Genomic DNA, 22301 nt, shown 5'->3' with positions numbered 1-22301 from the left:
CTTTTGGGCTAGTAGCAGTGTCTGGTAGTCAGTGGTGTAGCCCACCTGTGAAGCAAGCTACACCATCTGTGTATCTAATAACAATTTTTAACTGCATCTAGCCCAGGCAATCCTTTGGGCCTAGTAGCAGTGTCTGGTAGTCAGCGGAGTAGCCCAGCTGTGAATCAAGCTACACCGCCTGTGTATCTAATGACAATTTTTAACTGCATCTAGCCCAGGCAATCCTTTGGGCCTTGTAGCAGTGTCTGGTAGTCAGGGGAGTAGCCCAGCTGTGAAGCAAGCTACACCACCTGTGTATCTAACAACAATTTTTAACTGCATCTAGCCCAGGCAATTCTTTGGGCCTAGTAGCAGTGTCTGGTAGTCAGCGGAGTAGCCCAGCTGTGAAGCAAGCTACACCGCCTGTGTATCTAATAATAATTTTTAACTGCATCTAGCCCAGGCAATTCTTTGGGCCTAGTAGCAGTGTCTGGTAGTCAGCGGAGTAGCCCACCTGTGAAGCAAGCTACACCGCCTGTCACATCTAATAACAATTTTTAACTGCATCCAGCCCAGGCAATCCTTTGGGCCTAGTACCACAGTTTGGCCACTCAGCTCTGCTCGGTCTCCATCTATAGTTTTTTGTGCCAACAACTACAGAGTTGCCAATTAGTTAACCTCCAAGATGAGTGGCAAAAGGCCTGTTGCTGGTGGAAAGGGGAATAGGCGTGTTGGAAAGGGAAAAACAGTTTGTCTCCGTGGGGTAGGTGGTAAAGCAACAGTAACATCTGCAGAAGAAAGACCATCTTCCAGCCAAACTAAGATGTCTACTTCATTTCGTGGACAATCTGATATGATCCCTTTCTTACGAACACGACCATCGCTACCAATTGTAGATGAGGCACAAAAAGAGCAGGTGCTTGAGTGGATATCATGCGCTCCATCAAGTGGGCTCTCCTCCACCTCAACTTCAACATCACAAATACTCCAGTCCTCAGAGGTGTCACCCCAATCGCACTTGCTTCCTCACAGCTCCCAAGTCTCCCGCCGCCCGTCTGAGTATGGGGTAACACAGATGGTTGAGTCTGCAGAGCTGTTTTCTCATACTATAGTCTGGGAATCAAAGGTCTGCTCCAAAGCTTCTGTGAGTCCAGATGAGGGAATGATCTGCACTGATGCCCAGAAGCTTTGTGAGTCGGATCCAGGCCCAGATGAAGAAGGTTCTGAGCATAATGTAGACCCTCATTCCCAAACTGTAACTCCTGTTGCTGGAGACAATGAGGAAGATGCTGATGAGACTGAGATACCTGATTGGAACGACAACTTGACCTTTCGGTCAGAGCAGGAAGAGGTTGGCTCTGAGGACGACGGGTGTGAGAACACACAGAGTGATGATGACGAGGTTGGAGATCCCACTTACTGTCAACTCACAGTCAGTCGATGAGGTCAGCAGAGGAGGTGTAGGAGAATGCTAGTGACGACGAGGTTAGGTTGCGCCTTCCTAGACAGAGACTGAGTACTGGAAGCACGTCAACAACTGCATCCTCAACCACAACTCTGCCTCTGAGGAGAAGTCGTGGTGGCTCTTCCGGTCGTATGGGCTCTAAGCCTTGCCTAGCCTGGGCCTTTTTTGAGGTCACAAAGGATGACCCAACTCATGTTATCTGTAAGATTTGTCACCAAAATCTAAGTAGAGGCCAAAATATCAATAGTTTGAGTACTTCATGCATGAACCGTCACATGGATATGAAGCATGTCGCAGTGAGAAGCTCACTGTGCTACAATGCGGCCTAGTGGGCCGGGCCAACACCATCTACCCCATCAAGTGTATCCGCGTTTTCTTCATCCTCTGTGACTGTGGGGACAGCAGTCGCACATGCTTTTGGACGCAGACCTTCCACCTCTTTACCCGCAACAGCCAGTGTGATTGACAGGTCGTCAGTTCTTTTGGAAGTGGAAACACCTGCTGGTGTTGAGCGCTCTCCGACATCAAGAGCACCACCTTTGGATGAAGGCAACAACATAATATCTCCACCTGCACCTCACTCACAGACCAGCAGTTTGCCGGGGACACCCTACTCAACCCCGAGTCAGCACAGTAGCTAGCCCTTGGTCCCTCAGATGTGGGCAAGTAAAAGACCATTTCCTCCTAGCCATGACAAAGCTAAGAGGTTGAATTTCACCATCTGCAAGCTGTTGGCTACAGAAATGCTGCCTTTCCGCCTGGTGGACACAGAGGATTTTCGAGACCTTATGTCCGTCGCAGTGCCCCAGTACCAGATGCCCAGTCGCCACTACTTCTCAAAGAAAGCTGTGCCTGCGCTACACCAGCATGTCGCACAACATCACTGCTTCCTTGAGATACTCTGCGTGTGACAGGGTGCATTTCACCACAGACACTTGGAGGAGTAAGCATGGACAGGGTCGTTACATGTCGGTGACTGGGCACTGGGTAACTATGGTGACAGCAGAAGGGGCTGCTGTACAAGTCTTGCTGTCCCCATGAGTTGTGCGTCAATCCTCTGTTTGTAGAAGTTCCTCCACTGCTCCTGCCTCCTCAACCTCATCTCGGTCCTCCACCTGCATCCAAAGCCTGTCTGGTAATGCCATCCGCGTTCTAACTGCGCAGAAGGAATCCTGCACACTATGCTGGCAGCAGGGCTCAACGGCATCAGGCGGTGTTTACGTTGAAATGTCTGGGAAATGTGAGTCACACAGCTGTGGAGTTGTGGTCAGCTCTGTAGACCGAGTTTCATCAATGGTTGTTTCCACTGAACCTGCAGCCAGGGAAGGCCATGTGTGACAATGCTGCAAACCTGGTTGCGGCTGTGACGTCTGTCTGCGAGTCTGGGCTGCAGTAAGACAGCACCCCGAGCAACCCCGATACCCTTTACCCCTATAAAGGGATCTGGATTTACAGCAGAGCCCAGGAGGTAGCTGTCTGAATAAGAGCAGCGGACCAGAGCAGGATGGTCGCCAGAAAGGGGTTAAAAAACGGGACCAAAAGCGTAGTCAGGAATCCAAGTCTAATCCAGGCGTGCAGCAGAGGTACAAAAACGGCAGACAGTAGCAGAGTTAAATCCAGGCCAAGGTCCGATTCATAAACCGGGAGGGAGGCAGAGGTATAAAATCGTTAGGCAGTCGCAGCGTCAAAAAACCAGGCCAAGGTCAGAGTATATATGTATGTATAGCCTCCTATCAGGTTTAGCTCCTTTTGCCCTTGGGAGCAACCACTTTCATACCTCTGTCTTAAACATTATTTCTGTTAGTTGCATTTTTTGAAGAATTTTTTGAAGAGTTTTTTTCTTTTTTTTTTTTTCTTTAATTAAGCCCGGGTAAGCGCTACTAATTCTACTAGTCTGACATGAAAGAATGACCCCGGCTGATAATAGTATCTCATTTCTCCTTTAACTCAGCTCCCATGTATATATTGCCTAGCCATAGAGATTAGTGAACAGTGCAAGAATGTTACTGCCACTCCTTCACAGTGAAAAGACTTATGTGTCACGTGTTGAACACAAAAGCTGCCTGCGATCTTATCTATTAATGAAGCCACCCATTCACTCTGCTGCTTTATCCTGTGTTTTTACTTGAGCAGTAGTGGGCTCCTGCACAGCGTCCTGTGTGTTGCTGCATCTGATATTAACCCCCTTTTTTTATGTGCTTCATGTTAAATCTAAAATTTGCCCATGATCTTTGTATCAGTGAAGTAATGAATCCATGCTGTCTGCGTTCTCATTCTGAGCAGCGCTGACTGCTGTGCAGCTTCTCGTGTGTTGCTGCTTTTAGCATCCTTTATTATTTTTTAAACCCATTACCTCTATACTAAAAAATAACTTTATATTTAATTTTTTAGAATTTAACTAAAATTATATATTTTTTATTGGTAAAGAATTAAAATTATGTTTTTACTTTTTTCCCCTTTTTGTATAAAGATTGCAATGCTTTCAATGAAAAAAAGCGGTTTGCTGTTTCCATACGATAGTCCACTTGTAAGGTATCCACCTCTAAACAGGAATAAACCCCCCCCTTCCTTTTTTTTTTTTTTTTTTGTTTAAATCGTAAATTTGACTTTATTATCTGTTTTGTAAACGAAAATTTAATCAAAAAATCTTTTAAAATACGTATTCTTTTGTAATATATCTTAGGTTAACTGTTAATCATGTGGTGTCATTGAACTTTGACACTGCACCATCTGACTTGTTGGCACTCATTTTTTTTTTTTTAAATCCAGCATCCTTTCAAACCTATTTATGTCTGTGATACCTGTATGTATTTGTGGTATTTTCTGATGAAGGGGGCATGAGACCCCTGAAACGCGTAGAATAAAACCACTGCAATCATACAGCATTCTCCTGGAATTTGTCTAAAGCGGCAGCGCGGAATATAGCTACAAACTCCCTTTGGATTCATGATTTCTTTGGTCGCTGAAGACCTGTGGATCTGCAGCAGCCGCTACCTACACGCTCTTATCTCATCCTAACCAGGTGAGCATATTTCATGATATACTGTCTTTTGTAACGTGGATAAGACCCTATTGCGCTTTTTTGTCTCCCCTTTTTTTTTGCAATAACCAACCCTTTCATGACTGACAGAGGAGCGGAGCCTGCGCCTGCGCAGGAGCCACTTCTCTTTCACCACCACCCACGGGAAAACCACGGCGCCTCCTAGTGGCCGAGGCAGGAACAGCCGTCCCTGAGTCTGACGGTGACGTGACCGCCCAGCACCTCCCACTGGTTGAGACCGGAACAGCAGTCCCTGTATCTGACGGCGACGTGACAGTCCGGCGCCTCCCAGTGGCCAAAACAGGAACAGCAGTCCCTGTATCTGATGGTGAGGTGACAGTCCGGTGCCTCCCAGTGGCCGAGGCAGGAACAGCAGTCACTGTGTTTGACGGCGACGTGACAGTACCCCCCCTTCTAACAGGGGCCTCCGGACCCTCAAAACCTGGTTTGTTAGGGTGAAGGAGGTGAAATTTCCTGATCGACCCCTTGGCATGAATGTCACCAGCAGGGACCCAGGACCTCTCCTCCGGACCGCAGCCCTTCCAGTGCACCAGATACTGCACGGACCCTCTCACTAAGCGAGAGTCAAGGATACCCTGGACTTCGTATTCCAAGGCACCCCCGACCAAAACTGGAGGAGGAGGGGACCAGACAGGATGAATTGGGGAGCGGTACAATTTGAGGAGAGACTTGTGGAAAACATTTGGCAGTTTGAATGACTGAGGGAGTTTTAGACGAAAAGCTACTGGGTTAATCACCTCAATAATTTCGTACGGACCAATGAACCTGGGACCAAGTTTGGCAGACGACACTTTAAGACTAATATTCCTGGTAGAAAGCCAGACTTTGTCTCCAACTCCCAGGTGCGGCCCTTTGGATCGCAGTCTGTTAGCAGCCGAAGCTTGTCTAACCTGAGCCCCTTTCAAGTTTGTGTTCACTTCTGCCCAAATCGTCTTTAACTGATGTATAGATCTTTCTACCCCAGGGAGCTCTGACATCTTAGCAGAGAATAAGCCAAAGCGTGGGTGCAGCCCAAGATTGCAGAAGAAAGGGGTAGTCTTGATGGACTCCTGGTACTGATTATTCAGGGCGAACTCTGCTAACGGCAGATGTTCCACCCAATTGGACTGATGCTCAGACACATAACAACGGAGATATTGTTCCAGAGCTTGGTTGGCGCCCTCGGTTTGACCATTGGTTTCAGCGTGGTAGGCAGAGGAGAAGGACAATTCAACGCCAATGCGTTTGCAGAACGCCCTCCAAAATTTCGAAATGAACTGGGTACCCCTGTCAGACACAATATTCACAGGAGCGCCATGCAGTCGTACAACATGAATAATGAACAGTTTACTTAGTGTTTCGGAATTAGGTAGTCCAGAGGAACGAAATAACACTGCTTACTTAACCTATCCACCAGCACCCAGATAACCGTCTTCCCTTCTGAGGGCGGGAGGTCAGTAATAAAGTCCGTTGACCCTCAGGGGTAGACAAGGACTGGAGCCAGCCGGCAGGGCAATTATGGGGAGACTTAGCAAAAGAACAGATTTCACAAGCCAGTACATAGTCCTTACAATCCTTTATTACAGTTGGCCACCAAAAATTCCTTGTCACCAGTCTGATGGTATTATTTATACCTGGATGCCCTGCAAGGATGGAATTATGCGATTCCTTCAGAACTTGCAGGCGGAATGTGGCTGGAATAAACAATTTTTGGGGAGGCGTAGTGTCAGGGGCTTGTTCTGGGGATCTACGAATCTCCTCCAGAAGATCCAAGGACTCAGCCGAAACAACAATCCCGCTGGTCAATATTGGAGCTGGTTCAGAGTCCTCGGCCTGTGAGGGGCAAAAACTTTAAGAGAGGGCATCTGCCCTTACATTTTTAGTACCTGGTCGAAAAGTGATCGCAAAATCAAATCTCGAGAAGAACAGGGCCCACCTTGCCTGTCTAGGATTCAGTCTTTTTGCTGATTCCAAGTAGGTTAGGTTCTTGTGATCCGTGATCACGGTGATCTTATGTTTCGCACCTTCGAGGAAGTGGCGCCATTCCTCGAAGGCCCATTTTATTGACAACAGTTCCCGATTCCCTGTATCATAATTCCTCTCAGTGGAAGATAATTTTCGGGAAAAGAAGGCACATGGACGAAGTTGAGTGAGGGATGCCGTGCCTTGTGATAGCACTGCTCCTACTCCAACCTCAGAGGCATCAACCTCTACAACAAAGGGCGGTCTAGATCAGGCTGAATCAATATTGGGTTAGACGCAAAACATTCTTTTAAAACAGAAAATGCCTGAAGTGCCTCAGGCTTCCAATTAACCACATCCGCCCCTTTCCGGGTCAAATCCGTGAGTGGTTTAGCTATCTCCGAAAAACATTTGATAAATTTGCGATAATAGTTTGCGAACCCTAAGAATCGCTGCAGCGCTTTAAGAGACTTGGGTTGTACCCATTCCTTAATGGGTTGGATCTTGAAGAAACCTCAGAATAAATATGTATAGGGACCAAAAAAAATATGTGAACCAAGAGAGCACAAAATAGAAAAAGACCCCTAAAAATAAACCTTTAATAAAATAATCATAAAAAATATAGAAAACCTAAATGCTGGGTGATAATGGGTTTAGATTAGTGACTAGATACAAGACACACAAAAAAGATTATTATCAAAGGAAGGGGGGAACCTCTCCCTAATGAACACTAATGTGTCCCTTCCTGGCCGCGGAGGTTGGCACCCTAGTTGTTGACGATGTGGCGCCCCTGCTCAACGTCGGTAGCCCTAAAAGCCCTGTATCACCCTAGCAAAACAAAAAAAGGGATACACAGAAAAACACACACAAACAAATATGCCCGGAAAAAACCCTAATGGGTAGACATAAATATTTCCTTATAGAAGGAAAGTGCTGAAGTGCTGTAAACTTATCTCGTAATCAAAAAAGGCTCAGAAAAATAGAATAATGCAGCTATAGATAGCTTATCTCATAATTAAAAATACATATGCTGCAGAAAAAATCAGGCTATCCCTCACAGGTTCAAAGTCTCATGATGTCATTTGGACCGCCCCCAGAACCAGGTCAGATAGTGACGCACCAACCCGTTCATGACTGACAGAGGAGCGGCGCCTGCGCCCACCAGATGCCTGCGCAGGAACCCCTTCTCTGTCACCACCACCCTCGGGGAAACCACAGCGCCTCCTAGTGGCTGAGGCAGTAACAGCCGTGCCCGAGTCTGACGGTGACGTGACCGCCCGGCACCTCCCAGTGGTTGAGACTGGAACATCAGTCCCTGTATCTGACAGCGAAGTGACAGTCCGGCGCCTCCCAGTGACTGAGGCAGGAACAGCAGTCCCTGTATCTGATGGTGACATGACAGTCCGGCGCCTCCCAGTGGCCGAGGCAGGAACAGCAGTCCCTGTGTCTGACGGCGACGTGACAGCGGCCCTTCGCCGGGGCAATGTGACACGTGCCTTGTATGGCTCATGTCTTGAACCTGGTTGTCCAGCAATTTTTAGCCCACTATCCCGGCCTAGATGGGCTTCTGCAGAGGGCACGGTCGCTGTGTGCTCACTTCCGCCATTCGCATCCCGCAGCTCAACGACTTGCATCTCTACAGAAGTCGTTCGGCCTGCCAGTTCACTGGCTGAAATGCGATGTGCCAACACGATGGAATTCAACTCTGTACATGTTGCAGCGACTGTGGCAGCACTGACGAGCCCTGGTGCAATACGTTATGACGTATAGCCTGGGCCAACGAGATCCAGAGGTGGGGCAGATCACGCTGCTGGAGTGGTCTCAGATCAAGGACCTATGCACCCTTCTGCAGAGTTTTGAAATGGCTATGAAGATGTTTAGTGCTGACGATGCCATTATCAACATGACTATTCCGGTTATTTACATGCTGGAGCATACTTTATTCGGTAGTATTCGGAGTCAAGTGGTGGGACAAGAGGAGGGGGAGGAAGTACAGGATGTCATGCCGTTCTGTATGTATCTGCTTGTCGGGCGTGACAATGCATGTGTTTGCTTTAACTCCTTACTCCTTTCCCCCTAATTGAGCTGGGATACTGCTGGCTGTTACCTGTATGGTGCCTGCTCAGTTCCCTGCTCTGCTGCGTAGTTGCACATGTGGTGTTAGGTCTTTGCTCTGCTGCTTGACCATTCGCATGTGCGGTCCCTGGTCGCCGCTGTGGAAGCTGTCCGCGGGTTGTGAGGTCATTTGCAGCTAGTGCATGACTTTCCACATGTGTCTAGGCTTGCAGGCAATGCCAGGTGCTCTAAGCTGCAGTTCCTGCACGGATTGTGCTGCAATGGTTTCTGTGTGTGCTTAGGGCGTGCGCAACCACACCTTCCCTGCTTTTATCAGGGTTAGTGTGTGTGCTTGAAATGCTGTCCCCATCCAATTGCTGAGGGGCAGCCCCTTTATAAACTTACCCTGCCCTATGGGCGGGGCCAGAGCTACTCAAAACTCACAAAGCTCCTGGACTTTGCTATGTGTGTCTCGTGTCTGTGGACCTCGTCTGTCTCGGTTATGGTACCAAATTCCCTGCCTTGATTCCTGTTTTGTCCTGTTCCCTCGCCCTGCCCCGGAGGCGGTATATCCGGGCCTTATTCCATGTTCCTGTACCTGTTCTGTACCTGACCCTGTCTAAATTCGCCCTGCCCTGGAGGCGGTGTATCCGGCCTTGAATCCTTGATCCTGTACCTGACCATGTCTGAACTGTCTGCTGTGTTATGTTCCTGGAATCCCTCTGTGTTTGGAGCCCCGCACCCAGTGACTCTGAGACTCTTGTAACCGGTGTTCCTGCTGAGCATCTATTATGCTGTGCTCTGACTACCATGCGGTGCTAGCTCCATGCAGGCCCAGCAATCCTGCGGTGTTAGTACCATCACGCTTGAGTTCCTTCCTAGGTCTGATGCCCGGAGCCTGACGACCGCAGTCTGGAACCTGATGACCGCTGCTTGGAGCGGGTGACTGCAGTGGTGCCTGTAGGTGGTGTTGGATGTCCAGAACCAAACAACTCCTGTCTGATGTTTGCCGGTGACTCTGATGTCTTGTGGGTGACCCTGATGTCCTGCCTGCGTCTTGAAGACCTAGTGTATCCTGATGTCCTGATGACCTCGTGTATCCTGATGACCTCGTGTGTCCTGATGACCTCGTGTGTCCTGGTGTCCTGATGACCTCGTGTGTCCTGATGTCCTGATGACCTCGTGTGTCCTGATGTCCTGATGACCTCATGTGTCCTGACGTGCTGCCTGTGTCCCGATGTCCTGCTTATGTGTGCCTCGGTGATCCGATGGTGCCTTGGGGTCCACTGGGTGGTACCCTTCTGTGAGGTGTGGAATCAGGAGCCTGGTTTAGCCCTGTTTTGTCTATGTACTGTGACTTTACTTTAAGTAAATTTTACTTTATTTATACCTGAAGTTGTGCGGTGTCATCAAGTCCTACGTGTCCTTGTCCACATGCTCAGCTGCCACAGTATCCCGTTCGATGCCCTTCTCTAGTTCGGGTAGGCCCGGGTCCCCCTCTGTGGTATAGAGGGTCCATATTGCGTCCCCGGGGGACGCCCGCCCCTCGCCATCGGCATGGAGGCGCCTGCTGGGCCGCGTCTGCGGCTGCAGTCGTGACACAGAAGGAGTCATATGTGGAACGGATAACAAGATCTCCAAGGTCCAGACGGTCGGCAGCACCAAGGTGGCAGGAATAGGAGGGTGGGGGAGATGGATTAATGAGGGCGCATGGTAGCAACCAAACTGTTGAGGAAGGTGCAGGAGCCGAGGAACAAATGGAGGATGAACTGGCGATGGGCATGGAAGACTCATCAGATTAGGGAGACCTTGATCACATTTCTGTTATGCGAGGTAGGGGGGAGAGGGCAGAGGAAGGAAACATGATTCTTACCTCGCCACCACCAACACAACAGGGACTTGGTCCTCCTGGATGCGCAAGACACATGAGTGCCTTCTTGCTGCACTACCTGCAACATGACCCTCAGATTGTCAGAATTCGAAGTAATGCCGACTACTGGGTTGCCACACTCTTAGATCCCCGGTACAAGAGTAAATTTGGCGAAATAATTCCTGCCATATAAAGGGATTCACGCATGCAGGAGTATCAGCAGAAGCTGTTACAGAATCTTAGATGTGCTTTTCCACAAAACACCAGTGGTGCACATAGTGAATCTCACAGCTCTAACTTGCCAACCGATGGGACTGTCGAGTCATCACTCAAACCGTAACAGTAACATCGTATCTGGTGGTAACAGCAATTTTGTGGAATAATTTCACCAATTTTTTAGGCCATCCTTTGCAAGGCCAGAAGAGACAAGAAGTCTGACACATAGTCAATGCCTAGAGAGGATGGTACAGGAGTATCTCCACGTGAACATCGATGCCATGACTGTGGAACTGGACCCTTGCTCATTTTGGGCTTCCAATCTGGAAAAATGGCCTGAGCTCGCCACTCACGCCTTGGAGATCTTGTCGTGCCCCACAGCCAGCGTTCTCTCTGAACGTGTCTTCAGCGCTGCTGGTGGTGTGCTGACAGATAAGCGCACGCGGCTGTCCAGTGACAATGTAGACAGACTAACGTTCATCAAGATGAACAGGTCATGGATCCGCAAGGACTTTTCTACCCCTGTGTCATCCTGGGGAGACTAAAGGCTTGTGGATTTTTGAATGTACTGCATGAAAGTCACCATTTTAAGCTTGCAACTCTGGGGCAATTGATGCCACTTAAGTGGTGTCTGTGCCCAAATTTTTGAAAGAAATGGAGACTCTTGTTGGAGTCCCCTTGCTGTGTTTTACATGATTTTAGAAGGGCATGACATGCCTATATCTCTGTCTCCTCCTCCTTTTACTCCTCCGCCTCTTTTATTTTCGCATTACTATATGTACTTGTCACTTTTCCATGTGTTTGTTGTGTCTTCTGAGTAGTTTGTCAGCTTTTGGACACCTTTGAAGGTGTTTTCTATGTGTTTGTATGTGTTTGTGTTTGCCTGCCATTGATTTCAATGGTGTTTGACGAACACCCCCCCAATTTGACTAATCGAATTCGAACACTAGGGTGGTGGCCCATCTCTAGTCTTAAGGAAGAACTCCTGAGGGAGTCACCACTACCCAAGTGACCTTTGATTGGAACACAAAATCCTCCAGATTCATCCGAAAGATTGCCGAGCCTCGCTGAACTTATCTTTGCTCTACAATTTGTGTATCCTGGCTATCATCAGTTCATTCCTACCTCAACAGAAAATACTTTTCTTCCACCTCAAGTGACCACAGAACCTGAACTGATCTCCAATCAATGGACAGTAGCTTACTCTGAGCAGACTACAAAAGGTATCCTACCTGCTCGGTACAGGGACTAGGTACCTCACCATATATCCTTCTTGAATGCTATGCCCTCTTGGCATTTATATACTCTGATTTACCAGATTAATATGTGTTTTTCTTTTTCTAGTTAATATAACAGGTCAAGGACAGTACCTGGCTCACAAAGCCAAGAAATCTTAAACTTCATTAACCCCATTTACCTGTAACAGTATTATACAGTGAGTACAGAAAGTAGTCAGACTCCTTTAAATTTTTCACTCTGTTTCATTGCAGCCATTTGGTAAATGCAAAACAGTTCTTTTTTTTCTCATTAATGTACACTCTGCACCCGATCCTTGACTGAAAAAAGCAAAAATGTAGAAATTTTTGCAAATTTATTAAAAACAAAAAACTAAAATATCACATGGTCATAAGAATTCAGACCCTTTGTTCAGACACTCATATTTAAGCACATGCTGTCCATTTTATTGTGATCCTGCTTGAGATGGTTCAACTCCTTCATTGGAGTCCAGCTATGTTTAGTTAACCTGATAGGACTTGATTTGTAAAGGCACACACCTGTCTATATAAGGCCTCACAGCTCACAGTGCATGTCAGACCAAATGAGAATCATGAGGTCAAAGGAACTGGCCAAGGAGCTCAGAGACAGAATTGTGGCAAGGCACAGATCTGGACAAGGTTACAAAAGAATTTCTGCAGTACTCAAGGTTCCTAAGAGCACAGTGGCCTCCATAATCCTTAAATGGAAAAAGTTTGGAACCACCCGAAGTCTTCCTAGACCTGGCCATCCATCCAAGCTGAGCAATCGTAGGAGAAGAGCCTTGGTGAGAGAGGTAAAGAAGAACCTCAAGATCCCTGTGGCTGAGCTCCAGAGATGCAGCCCTCCACCAGTCAGGCCTTTATGGCAGAGTGGCCCGACGGAAGTCTCTCCTCAGTGCAAGACATATGAAAGCCTGCATAGAGTTTCCTAAAAAACACATGAAGGACTCCCAGACTATGAGAAATGAGATTCTCTGGTCTGATGAGACGAATATAGACCTTTTTGGTGTTAATTATAAGTGGTATGTGTGGAGAAAACCAGGCACTGCTCATCACCTGCCCAATGCAATCCCAAAAGTGAAACGTGGTGGCAGCAACATGCTATGGTGGTGTTTTTCAGCTGCAGGGACAGGACAGCTGGTCGCCATTGAGGGAAAAATGAATGCGGCAAAGTACAGAGATATACTGGATGAAAACCTCTTCCAGAGTGCTCTGGACCTCTGTTAGGCGTCGGGTTTCTGCGTCTGCTCTGCAGGAATCTAGAGCCTCACATTCTGTGGTCTCCTGCTGTCTTTCTACTGCAGAGGAGATTACTTTGCAGCAGACTTCTCCAGAGACTAAGTCCCTCTGTGCTCCTACTGGGCATGCTCACGAGACGATCTCCCATTGGAGATCAGAAGTTATGTGCCTAGGTCCTGTTCCAGATCTCATTGGTCCATCTCGGAGATCTGGAAGGTCCCGCACGGCTATAAAAAACGCGCATGGCCGTTCCGCCATGCGCTAGTGTAGATTATACTTGCTATGTGTGAATGGTGATGGATGGATGATTCTGGTGACTGACTCATTTGAAACCCCTTCCCTCTGATATTACGCATGTGGTTAGGGATTTAGTTTAGTAGTCAGCGCCAGTCAGTGGCAAGCCTTAAGCCACTGTACTCTACGCTAGCGTCCGACATTGCGCTTGCCTTCCAGCCTTGTCGAGCGGCAGTGCCCTACGCCGCGCTGCAGTTGCAGCCCCTCTTGGCGCTCGCAGTAGCGACACCGCACACACGGTAGGTCTAGAAGGACGCAGCTCCTCTGTCTTAGGGCCTGCTCCTGTGACCAGATACCGTGTGTGCATTTTACTGAACCCTGTGACACTAACAGGTACAGTGTTCTTTGTGTTTTTGTGTTGCGGCGTCTGTGTGTGAACAGAGCCCGCTCTGCGCACTACGGGTGAAGTTGAACCCGTGCGCATTATACCGCCATATTGCGCCTGCCATCACTCAGCAGCGGTCGTAACACCTACTGCACGGTGGACCCCGAGCTGCGAACGCACTTTATTATTATTTTTATTTAGTGCGTTCCGCCGTTCCTAACAACCTCAGACTTGTACGAAGGTTCACCTTCCATCGAACAAGACAATGACCATAAGCACACAGCTAAAATAACAAAAGAGGGGCTTCAGAACAACTCTGTGACCTTTCTTGACTGGCCCAGCCAGAGCACTGACCTAAACCCAATTGAGCATCTCTGGAGAGAAATGAAAATGGCTGTCCACAAACCTTCACCATCCAACTTGACGGAACTGAAGAGAATCTGCAAGGAAGAATGGCAAAGGATCCCCAAATCCAGGTGTGAAAAACTTATTGCATCATTCCCAAGAAGACTCATGGCTGTACTAGCTCAAAAGGGTGCTTCTACTCAATACTGAGCAAAAGGTCTGAATACTTATGACCATGTGATATTTCAGATTTTCTTTTTTAATAAATTTTCAAAAACGTCTACATTTCTGTTTTTTTTCAGTCAAGATGGGGCGCAGAGTGTACATTAATGAGAACAAAAACAAACTTTTTTGCATCTACCAAATGGCTGCAATGAAACAAAGAGTGAAACATTTAGAGGGGACTGAATACTTTCTGTACCCATTGTATGCCATCCACAATTGCCACCTTCCGCTATTGACAATTGTTTTGGACACTAGGGAAGTGTTCAGGGGTCCAGCGACCCACTTCAGCTACCGTGACATCATTATCTGCTGCCAGTGGGACTACAGCTGGCCCTTCTGCAACATCTTGCACCTCCCCAGTGGCCCACCACATTAAGATGTGCAACATTCAAGAATCTCTTGCTAGCTGCATTATTACCAAATGTTGCCCCTTTTATGTCATGTCAAAGGAGGAGAACCTGATCAGCAGGCAAAGAAAGTGTATGTGGCTCTGCTCCAGTTCCCTTAAAATTAGGTGGACAGGAACTCTCATGATGGAGGTTGGATTATGACAGATTTTGCCCAATAACCTTTTTTTTCCTTTAAGCTGTTTACTTAAAGTTAGTTTTTCCCCCGGTGGCCATTAGGGTCATTACACTGTGGTTGTTTTAGTTCTAGTTTTGCCCCCGGTGGCCGTTGGGGTCATTACACTCTGGTTTCTTTGGTTAGTTGCCCCCGGTGGCCGCTAGTGTTATTGCACGTGATAATGAAGCAGGTGTGATTCCCTGGCTGCTACCTATAAAGGAGTAGCAGGTGGTCTCACTGACTGTTGGTGAAATTGCTCATTTCCAACCAAGTCTGGTGAAGGAAGGAACCACAGAGAGAGTAGTTCCTGGCAGTTCAGGGGAGCTCTGGTGTAATAGCTTCAGGCGGAAGCTGAATTCAGGTGTCGAGCTTCAGAGGTGAAGCTGAACTTTGGTGTCATACTCTGCTGCTGGGAGCAAGAGCAACAGAGCAAAGCTAAGTGGTGTTTTTCCCTGTTTGACTTTCCTTGTGTGTGTATTAGTGCAGTGGTAGAATTAGTTTCTGCACCATCCAGTTCACTAGAAAGGGATGGGTGCAGGGCGAGCTAGGGATTTGAGGTATCCAGCTCGTCGCCAGGTGCGGGACCTGCCTAGGGATCGTCAGGAGTGTAGGGACACTGACTCAGGGGAGTGCAGGAGGTCTCCACGTCCCCGTTCCCTATTGCAGGGCCCTCCATTGTAACTGTTTCCCCGGTGTTTCCCTTAACTCTGTTTAAATTCGCCCTGCTGGAGGCGGTGTATCCAGGGTCATGGATGTTATAGAAATTCGCCCTGCTGGAGGCGGTGTATCCAGTCACACGTGACATTACAGGAACGAGCACCAGGAAATTCTTTAAAAAAAACAGATTTATTTATTTCTGAGTACAGGTGCAGGTCCATAATCACATATTATTGGCATATCTTGCAGAAATGCCATCACTTAGGCTAGGTTCACATTAGCGTTTGAGTCCGCAGCGTATCATCCTCGTGCAAAAACGCATGCAAACCGCATGTTTGCACAGCGGTTTTTATTGGCATCACCTTACGCATGATGGAAAAAATGCTGCTTGTGCATGCGTTTGCATTGTTTATGCGCATGCGTTCGATATGACACCAGACACCCAATAGGCGTGTCTCATGGGATTTCTACATATATATAGACACACTGCACAGATTAAATCCTTCTTGTTTGCTTCATCACGGCTGCGTGGTGGAAGTGGAAGGCTGGGCTGCTGCACTCAGCTGCATGGTGGAAGTGGAAGGCTGGGCTGCTGCACTTGGCTGCATAGTGAAAGGCTGGGCTGCTGCACTCGGCTGCATAGTGGAAGGCTGGGCTGCTGCACTCGGCTGCATGGTGGAAGTGGAAGGCTGGGCTGCTGCACTCGGATGCGTGGTGGAAGTGGAAGGCTGGGCTGCTGCAGTCGGCTGCATGGTGTAGCTGGGTACTGTTGGAACAGTCCTAATGTCCAGCAGTGGTTGTGGTGGTGGATAGGTCACTTGGTGAGCAGACGGTATCCAAGTCCTTGTGATGTTGGGAAAGGTGCTGGCGGATTCTGCCACTGATGCTGTGCTGGAGCTTGTTGACCTGTATGGAAAGAACTTTGTGCCTGCTGCTGATATCGGGACTGCTGTAACGCCTGGCTGTAAGCAGCCTGGCAGGCTTACATTACGTTCAGCTGGAAATCAAGCGGTAGTTTTTTTTGTCACGCACCGGTCTATTGAGGAAAAAAAAATGTTGCGCCGATCTATTAAGGCGGTCAAGGCATCTGTGGAAATCCTGGATGAGTGTGTTCACCTGAGTGAACCCACTGTCCATTCTTTCTAAAAACGCCTTCATCCCATCCTGGAAAGTCGAACTTAAGTGAATAAACTCGGAAATGAGTGACCTCTCCCAGGACATCTGCCGCTGGCGAGCAGACCCAAGTAAAGTAGAGGCAGAGAGATGGGAGAGGGGAAAACCTGCTGGACCGGCTGCCTGTTCCCCAGCCTGTGAAGCCTGCCTGGTTGCTCCATCGCTGGTGGATGTTTGAGATTGTGCCGGTTCGTTGGCTGGTCGATGAAGGACCTCTCAAATTGAAGATGATCCAGGTTCAGTTGTGCTGCTCCAGATTGTGTGTTGAAAATAAATGAAAAACATTAGTAAAAAAATAAAAAGTTTAAATTATAGTAAGACAACACCAAAGATACTCACGATCACTGAGCAACCGCAGGCTACAAAAAAAAGCTGCTGATGGTACTTATATTTTCTGATTTTTCAAGCAGCAACACTTCGAACCCGAATGTCTTCTCTCTCATGTCCTTATTGAAGCGATCCTTCATCGAGTGCCAACGGGCTTTTATTCTCTTCACTGAGAAGGGGGAAAAAATTAATTGTATATCAATGCACCTACAAGTTCACTGCCACGTCAGACCACATTGCAATACTAACCAAAATTTTTTCTGGCATGTGGCGTGGCACAGTCCCAATCATCCAGCAGCGATCTGGCTACTTCTTCCCAAAGTCGTCGGATCAAGGCTGAGTGGGATTGATTCCAATCACGGGGTCCCACAACGCTGCTCGCTCTTATACAGTTTGAATAAGTAGGTCGCTATCTATGTCACGCTGTCCTTAACATTGTGGAACCTATAGATGAAATACAAAAAAAAGAATTTGTAAGTAAAACTGAAAAAAAATTCAATTAAAACTCTAATAAAGGCTACTTACACACCGTCTTTCCTCCTCAGCAACTTGAGATCGACGACTCATTTCCACTTGACTGCTCCTTTACTTCAGCACTGGAAAGTTCTGTTACGTGTTACAGAACCACTCAGCACCCAGAATATGTTGTGCAGTTATATGTATGTATAATAGGTTCTATGTGAGATGCATGTCCCTAATGCATCAACCCACAGGCTGCGCCCCTGGGCAGAGGGGACACAATATTCTCCTTTTGTCCGCCCTCCCCCCACCTTTGTGATTCCCACAGTAAACATCGGCAGGCTCCGGCCACCTGCGACTTTTGTAATGCATGTCTGGCCTGCCGCTTTTCTATTGGCCTGCCCTCTGTATCTGTGTGATGTATTCTTTGACCTGTGTGTAAAGTGTTGTCAGACTGGAAATACGTGGAGAAGCAGTGATCTTTTATATGCGCCCATGTAACCAAGGAATTCCAGCCAGCGTCATTCATTCAGACTCCAGCCAACGCAGAGCGGACCTCCGAAAACACGGGGTGGTACTGAAAAAGGTACCCCAGCTTGGGTAGACCCCGTTACAAGTTCTTGTAAAAAAAATACATGATTTACCACATGCATAGTATTGCCAGTCAATACAGTGGGGAAAAAAAGTATTTAGTCAGTCAGCAATAGTGCAAGTTCCACCACTTAAAAAGATGAGAGGCGTCTGTAATTTACATCATAGGTAGACCTCAACTATGGGAGACAAACTGAGAAAAAAAAATCCAGAAAATCACATTGTCTGTTTTTTTTTCATTTTATTTGCATATTATGGTGGAAGATAAGTATTTGGTCAGAAACAAGCAATCAAGATTTCTGCTCTCACAGACCTGTAACTTCTTCTTTAAGAGTCTCCTCTTTCCTCCACTCATTACCTGTAGTAATGGCACCTGTTTAAACTTGTTATCAGTATAAAAAGACACATGTGCACACCCTCAAACAGTCTGACTCCAAACTCCACTATGGTGAAGACCAAAGAGCTGTCAAAGGACACCAGAAACAAAATTGTAGCCCTGCACCAGGCTGGGAAGACTGAATCTGCAATAGCCAACCAGCTTGGAGTGAAGAAATCAACTGTGGGAGCAATAATTAGAAAATGGAAGACATACAAGACCACTGATAATCTCCCTCGATCTGGTGCTCCACGCAAAATCCCACCCCGTGGGGTCAGAATGATCACAAGAACGGTGAGCAAAAATCCCAGAACCATGTGGGGGGACCTAGTGAATGAACTGCAGAGAGCTGGGACCAATGTAACAAGGCCTACCATAAGTAACACACTACGCCACCATGGACTCAGATCCTGCAGTGCCAGACGTGTCCCACTGCTTAAGCCTGTACATGTCCGGGCCCGTCTGAAGTTTGCTAGAGAGCATTTGGATGATCCAGAGGAGTTTTGGGAGAATGTCCTATGGTCTGATGAAACCAAACTGAAACTGTTTGGTAGAAACACAACTTGTCGTGTTTGGAGGAAAAAGAATACTGAGTTGCATCCATCAAACACCATACCTACTGTAAAGCATGGTGGTGGAAACATCATGCTTTGGGGCTGTTTCTCTGCAAAGGGGCCAGGACGACTGATCCGGGTACATGAAAGAATGAATGGGGCCATGTATCGTGAGATTTTGAGTGAAAACCTCCTTCCATCAGCAAGGGCATTGAAGATGAAACGTGGCTGGGTCTTTCAACATGACAATGATCCAAAGCACACCGCCAGGGCAACGAAGGAGTGGCTTCGTAAGAAGCATTTCAAGGTCCTGGAGTGGCCTAGCCAGTCTCCAGATCTCAACCCTATAGAAAACCTTTGGAGGGAGTTGAAAGTCCGTGTTGCCAAGCGAAAAGCCAAAAACATCACTGCTCTAGAGGAGATCTGCATGGAGGAATGGGCCAACATACCAACAACAGTGTGTGGCAACCTTGTGAAGACTTACAGAAAACGTTTGACCTCTGTCATTGCCAACAAAGGATATATCACAAAGTATTGAGATGAAATTTTGTTTCTGACCAAATACTTATTTTCCACCATAATATGCAAATAAAATGAAAAAAAACAGACAATGTGATTTTCTGGATTTTTTTTTCTCAGTTTGTCTCCCATAGTTGAGGTCTACCTATGATGTAAATTACAGACGCCTCTCATCTTTTTAAGTGGTGGAACTTGCACTATTGCTGACTGACTAAATACTTTTTTTCCCCACTGTACATACCAATCAGTAAGTCAAATGTGATTACATAATCACTGTCATGTCCAGTTTCGGAAACTTCAGTGGAGGACATGTTGGATTAGCAGGCAGCAGTCAAGTGAAACACTAGAGAAAAGAAAAGATAAAAATTAAACTTGGTAAGAGCCAAGCACAATGTAGCCAAAAAAAAATAAATTGGACAACAATACTTACATTACAGGCAGTAGTCCAACAGCACAGCAGTCAGGCAGCACAGGACAGCACCAACAGGAAGGCAGCACCAGGACGGGATCAGATCAGCAAACAGTCTACAAGGAACAGAGAGAAAAATTAGTACAGAGTACAGAATGCAAAGACAGACAGACATTTTCAAAGCTTCTATACTTACATCCAGTGTATTGTGCTCGGATCCAGAGTCTTGAGAGGAATGACCTTGCTGTGTCCTCACCACCTTTTATACCCGTTTTTTGAAGGTGTGGCTGAAAACAACTTCCTGGACATGTTCAGTCTGAAGTGCGTATGAGTTTCGAACGCATTTGTATGCATGTTCTTGCGTTCCAATGCGTTCCCATAGACAGTAATGCATGCGCATATTTGGTGGATTTTTGACTCCTCAAAAAATGCAACATGTTGTGTTCGCTAAACACCGCAAAACAACGCATGTTCTGCAAATCACTGCGTACACCATGTTAAAGATCTGTACACATGCGGATCTATACGGATCATACGCTGCGCACCGAAACGCAAATGTAAAACCTGCCTTACTGTGGTGGAAATCCACGGACAATGGGTGTTTCACCCCTAACTGACATGTCATGTAATAGTACATCACATGTTCGGGTAGGAGCTGAGCTCGCATCCTTCCTAGGCGTACTGGCTGTGATTTATAATAGGCATGTTGCTGTATGAGCAGTGACCAGAGTGTGCCAATTGCTGCAGTTTAACCATTTAAAGCCGCTGTCAATCACTGATAGCAGTACTTAAATAGTAGATTGCTGGTGTGCACACTCACTGGCTTCATTGGTCCTCCGCAACACAATCGATGTAGGCCGGTGAGTTGTCAAGGCTGCTGGAGGCTACCATGACAGCCATCTCCGCATGGACTTCATAGGAAAACATAATTTTGTTCACATACTGCAGCACTGTGGCACAGCATTTTATAAAGCAAGCGATCAGACAATTGCAGGTTCAGATTTCCTAAGGTAAATTAAAAAAAAAATCAAACTTTTAGAAATCAGAAGAAAAAAATAAAGTACCGGTATATAAAAAGTCTTAACTCCTCCCACCCTTTTTTAATAATAATAATGATAATAATAATAATAATGAAATGAAAAAGTCTCTTAGTAAAAGTCCAATTTATCAAAATATAAAATTATTTAACCCAAACAGAAAAGCTGTAGTTGGTAAAAAAAATTGAAATGCCAGAATTGCATTTTTAATGTAGCTAATCCTCAAAAGAATGCAATAGAAAGTGATCAAAACAACTAAACAACCTCAAAATTGCATAAATAAAATCATCAACTCATCACTCAAAAAACGTCTTCTCCCAAAAAAAAAATTCCAATTTTTTATCGCCCGTAAAATAGAAACAAAACAAACAAAAAAACCTACACGTTTGGTATCACCATAATTATACTGATTTGGAAAGTCATATTGCCAGGTCATTTTTGCCACATAAAGAATGCCAAGAAAACAAAACCCCAAAAATTATGCCAGAATCGTTTTTATGTTCCCGTTTTCATATTATAGTCTAAGATAAAATGAATGGTGTCGCTCAAATCCACAACTTGTCTCACAAAAAACAAGCCCTCATATGACTACATTGGCAGAAGCTCACCACAAGGAACCCACTTCTCCTTACTTATTCTAATGTACAAATAGACATGCACATTATAAAATGTATACAATATCTGACTGGTTATGAGTCACAGCCTGCCATAAAAAACTTCTGTGGTGTTCGAGAGGTTGCCCAGGAATTATGATAGTTGAAGCTCATCCTCTGAGTGGAGTATAGATGGTGTCATCTTAATTTGTTCTTTAAAAAAAAGGCAAAGATCTTCTAAAAGACCCAAGTTAGAATTCTTAATCTTACTATACGTAGCCATAAGATGGATCATCAATATTAGATTGGTGAGGGCCACACATCTGGCTACCCTATTAATTTGCTGTAAAAGCCTTCAGAATCGACTGGAATTAAAGGGAACCTGTCACATCATTTCAAGAATCTAAGCTGTCCCTAGTGCATTGTTAGTAATACATTGTGCATCACTAACATGTTTTTTTCTTTTAAAATGGTGCTGTAATGATGTCCAAAAAGCACTTTATATTACTATGTAGTAACTGCTCGTTTAGTCATAGGGGTGTGCTTCATTTTCTGTTCAGTCACAGACGTTCTGCTTCAACATCACTGGAATCCTGCACTTGTACAGTGTGGCGCTTGGAGCCGCGCTTGCGCAGTGTCAAATGTGCAGCTGCGCTTGCGCAGTAAGTAGTGTGGAGCCGGTAATGCTTGAACAGAATCGACCGGGAAGCTACGCATGCGCTGTGATGTGTGGCTCCCGGCTCAGCACTGCGCAGGCGCGGCGTGCTGTAG

At 46.6% G+C, this 22301-nt stretch overlaps 1 protein-coding gene across 5 annotated transcripts in view; it reads left to right on the top strand.

Moving 5' to 3' along the window:
* Positions 1-22301, top strand: part of CALCRL (calcitonin receptor like receptor) — a 325809-nt gene that overhangs the window by 301883 nt on the left and 1625 nt on the right. The gene's annotated exons all lie outside the window — the stretch shown is intronic.

This window comes from Dendrobates tinctorius, unplaced genomic scaffold, assembly GCF_039654945.1.
Source record: "Dendrobates tinctorius isolate UK_male_01 unplaced genomic scaffold, ASM3965494v1 ptg000254l, whole genome shotgun sequence".
Classification (NCBI taxonomy): Eukaryota; Metazoa; Chordata; class Amphibia; order Anura; family Dendrobatidae; genus Dendrobates; species Dendrobates tinctorius.
This window is presented reverse-complemented; position numbering and strand designations above follow the sequence as displayed.